This window comes from Hylaeus volcanicus, chromosome 7 (assembly GCF_026283585.1).
Source record: "Hylaeus volcanicus isolate JK05 chromosome 7, UHH_iyHylVolc1.0_haploid, whole genome shotgun sequence".
Classification (NCBI taxonomy): domain Eukaryota; kingdom Metazoa; phylum Arthropoda; class Insecta; order Hymenoptera; family Colletidae; genus Hylaeus; species Hylaeus volcanicus.
This window is the reverse complement of record NC_071982.1, coordinates 17,462,607-17,467,205: the sequence shown is the minus strand read 5'-3', so window position 1 is coordinate 17,467,205 and position 4,599 is coordinate 17,462,607. Positions and strand designations below refer to the sequence as shown.

Sequence of the window (4,599 nt, the reverse complement as noted above, 5' to 3'; positions counted from 1 at the left end):
TTCAGCCAGGTTAATATTTAGGTTATCCACGGAGATCGTCGAGGGTCGCGCAGAAAAATGGAGCCCCGAGTCCCTGGGAACGTTAGGCCCGATGCGCGGAGGTGGATCCTACCTTTCCCGCGAAGAAGCGCTTGCCCTGATTTTCGTGGCGAGCGCATACGTCGGAGGCTGGAGCTCGTGATCACGACCTCCGCGATCGGAAGAGCTTAATCATGCGGGAACGTGTACCATGGCGTACGAGCACGCCGCGAGAGAGACTCGTTCCAACCGCGGCGGAATCACCTATCCGGCCGGGCATTTAATTTCTCCTGACTACGATTAACCTGCGTTCCACTTCTATTTAGTAACAGGAATTTAATCGGCAGCTCATCGTTTCGACGTACGGAATTACGTGAATCCCGAACGACGCCGGCTACCAGGACGTCGGCGTCGGGAGCTTTACGCTGCCACGTGGCCCGTTCGTTAAGGTAACCCGCGGTTGTAATTAACTCGCGAAGACAGGAATTCATGCTTCTGTGCCGCCGCGATACGATTTTTGCGATATCGGAGGATTCTAACTGTACCTCGCCACGGAGAGCTCGTAAATCGAAGGACGTTTCAGCGACCCTTTATAGCATCTCCTGAGAGTGTTTCTCCGAGGAGCTTGGAAACTTGGAGGGTTTCATGGTACTTGAGTTTTTTCCTTAGGCACGCTATCGAAGATAGGGATTTCAACATTTATATACATGTTGATGCAGGTTTTGTTGACGTGTAGAAATTTCTGTATAAGCGCCAGATCAAGGAGAGTTCCTGGAATTGAATTCTGCCAATGGAAAAAATAAGTTTCTACTGAAAAATCAGCAACAGAGCCAATTGTTTTGATAAACTTCCAAGACTTTATTTTCCCTGCATACCGGGACCGTTACCCTACTGGTGCTTTTACCTAATATTAATTTCGCTGGAGGTGCCCAGGCGCGGTAATTTTCAAATTACAAGTTGCGAGGCTGCAGGCTCCGCGCGGCTCTCGAACATTGTCTAAATAATAGTCTAATGGACAAGGTATTCCGGAGCCAGCGAGGCCAGAGCGAGAGGCTTCCAGGACTCGCACCTCGTGGTTGCGCTTGCAACGATAGTCTATATTCCCTTACGACTGGTTTCATTCCCCTTTAAAGTGTTTTAGTGGCTCTGGAAGTGGGTGCCCAGGCCGTTTTCTTCAACAAACTGCCTCGTCTCTACGGTGCTGGGGCTTCACAGCCAGGGAACGGTCGTTGCTAACCCGGTTCTTGAAGATTCATCCCGCCGTGTCTCGTGCCGACGTGCCGGCTCTTATGGTTCCTGGTAACGATCTTTTCCGATAGCTACACGATTTAAACGCGAACTGCACGTGCATACATGGCAGCGCCAATGCGCACTTGTACCTGCATAATTTTCAGAATCTATTTACGCATGAAACTCGAGCGTCGCCGGAAGTGTTTGGTATCAGAGACAAAAAACGAAAGAGTGTCCATCGTGAAACGAGGAATATCGTAACAGTAAGGGGATGTCGCAACCATATTCTGTAGTTACACTTTTCTAATTCCGAAGAAGGAAGCTTTATGTCATGATTAGTCGAGGTGATGTCTTTGTGAATCTCCTGGGAGCTCTTCGTGGAGGAAAAGGTTGGTCAAGATTCCTTGTTAACTGTATTCGATGCTAATTTATGTCCTCTGATAATTGTCGATCGAAATTGCGTGAATCTAATAAGTAATTCTTTTGTCTTTAGAATCTTGTAAGAATTCTCGAATAACTAGGCTCTTCGTCATCGAAGCCGTCCTTGTCGCTGGTGGAGCAAATAATCATGATCGATTCTCTCGATTCTCTTGCAAAGTTAAAGGCATTCCAAACGAAAAGAAACATCGTATCTAGTAGATGTCACGATAGTTATCTTCCAGGAACCAATTGAATCATTGCGATAAAAAGAACATTGTGGTATAGAATACCGAAAGAAATTCAGTTACTGTTTACACGCCTTCCTTTCCTTACTGACGTTCATCGTGTCGCTAAAGTACACAGATTCAGCTTCCACGCGGTCACTTGAATCGTTAACACTTTTTAGAGAAAATGAGACATTATTAGACGTAATTTTACCGTCAACAATCTTAGCTTTTGTAAAATAGCAACGCAAATTTTGTTTTGTTCCTTGGACTAGTTTTAGTATTTCTTGAAGAAGATCTTCTTGAACGTTGTCTTTCATCCAGACTGTGGAACTTTATTGACAGAAGAACAACATAGTTCAACCTCAACTGTTAAAATCTCACCTTGAGCGGTGTCCTTCGAGATGAAAACCGCCCAGGTTCGTTTCGGCGATAACTCTTTCCCCGCGTCACGACGAAAACGATTGTTACGTCCGGGTTAACCGAGCGCGAAAGACCGTCGTAAAATAAATGTCAAGTCTAAAGCAATTACCTGCGTCCCTCGTTCTGCCGCCAGTCGTTGTCGTCACAAGCCGCGACGTTGGTCATTAATTCTGTTAATTTGTGGCGCAACTGTACCGGGAATCTGGAAGCGTTATCTCCGCGGACCGAACGTACAGTGTGTCACACGCGAACATAACGTCGATAACTTCCAAGAAACGCAGGCAAGATGAAGGAAATTGTTATATTCCCGAGCCATACTATGTATGCAAATACGTGTCAAAAAGGGGTGGCGTTAAGCCCTTTACATCTTCAACGTAAAATTGCAGTATGTTTTATGGTCAGTTTTAGCAGGGTTAATTAATTTTGTAGAGTGGCCGAGGGTATTAAAGCTCTTTTGGCTCATGATTCCTAAGGTCAGGCTACCTTGCAACAAGTCAAGAGTACAAAGGTCCAGGAGTTTCAGGGATTCTGAGAATTTCTGGTGGTCTCGAACTTTAAAAGGGATTCGAAGAACCACTGAACAGTGTTATCCTTCTCCCAAGGCTACTCGACTAGGGGGTAAAATCTTGAGACACTTCTTACTAGGATTCCTCTTCTCTTCTTCTCAATACACACTTCCATACTCTGGATTAAGTTATCAAGGAACTACAGTGCTATCCTTTTACATAGCAGCCATTCAAAGTGTTGCTCCCTACGCCTCCGACTGTTTACGTGTGACGCAACAATTTTTCCCACCATTTTGGCCGCGCAATTTTCGTCAAGGATTACCATACAATGGCTCGTCAAGCGGCGAAACGTAACGGAGCACCGTTCATAACGTTGAACAGTGTCAAGCGGTAAATAATAGACTGCTAATTTGCAGGCGACCATCTGACGCGCATTAAGGCTGGCCGCGTACTTACGGTTTCCCGCGAGGTAGAAATCACCGTGGCCGGCCGATAATCATCTCGCAATGTTATCATCGTGCGATCGCGGAGCGTGTCCCGTCCGATACGCCGGGGCTAAATTAGTTCTGGGAACGCGATTGCCTGCGACGATGCAAATTGAAACGACGTTACGTTATCGCCAAGGTGATTCCCCCTCGTTTAGCGTTATTCCCGCTCGCGGAGATGGGCGAAATTTTACTCGAGCAGCTGATAAGAAACGACACGAGGGTACAGTAATTCATTCCTAACGTCTGCTCGATTAAACCGGTTCAATTTTTAGGGTATTTTTCAGTCTTACTTCTACATATAAGTTTCACTTCTTACAGAGGAATATTGGAAGCTTGACCACTTGGTGTTGCAGGGAAATGGTGACCCTTGGAATCTTTTAACCCCTCATCAATTCACTCAATTTTTCGAATGTGACTCTTGGTGTGCCATTTGTATTCTAGTCACTCGAAAACTAGCCCAGTGTCGAGCTAATAGTATTGAGGATTAATCTTCAACGTTTTAATAATGTAACGAGGTCGGGGGCCGGTGGTAGCAGCGGCACCATGTCCACTCATTGTCTAAGGGGATCCTCGAAACCACCTACGGCCCCATGTTAAAGACACGCACCAGAACAAATTGGGATCAGTCGGTTGTTTGACAAATTTCGTCTAGCGCCGCGGGAGAGTGGCCACTAATATCCTCCCAGCTGGTTCCTCCTTGTTCCACCTTCCGTCTTGGGGCACCACTCGCCTTTTTCTCTCGGGTTGGTGTTCCCCGCGAGCAGTTGGTCCGCCAGGCCTGCCATCCTTTGGTATTCGTTGCACGAACACTCGCCTCCTTTACACGACCACCTCCACTCCCCCTTGGTCTATGAACAGGTCCACGGGGAGCTGTGTGTGCGCGAACATGTTCGAGGAACGCTGGTACCGGAGCGCGCAGCGCACACTACCGCGATAGGCGGTAGGACGAGGAGGATGAGGCCTTCCTCCGCTGAAGAAGGTACCGCTATCGCCCTCTGACCTCTCGAGGCGAGCGAACGAGGCCTCCATCTACTGGCACCGGTAATTTTGCCCTCGGTCCCGGCTTCCTGGTGCTACTCGGATCTAGATCATCGAAAATCCCGAGACCCAATCAGGAGGAGGGGGGCTGGTCTCTCGTGATTCCCGGGCACCGAGTTTGCAGCGAGATTCCCTCGACGAGCTTCCACACGAATTCGATTGCTAAAGAGATCCCGACCAGCGATACCCTCGTTTTGTCATTCCCTGATATTCGCGAGGAATGCCCTAGGAGAGTCTGATCCGGTGATCAAT

General features: G+C 47.8%; 1 long non-coding RNA gene across 1 annotated transcript; it reads left to right on the top strand.

Annotated features, from left to right (window-relative positions):
- Positions 1–340: 340 nt before the first annotated feature.
- LOC128879859 (uncharacterized) lies at positions 341–1,904 on the top strand. Its single transcript, XR_008457706.1, has 3 exons — positions 341–1,317; positions 1,413–1,637; positions 1,742–1,904. It is a non-coding gene; the product is annotated as an uncharacterized LOC128879859 (long non-coding RNA).
- Positions 1,905–4,599: the final 2,695 nt, after the last annotated feature.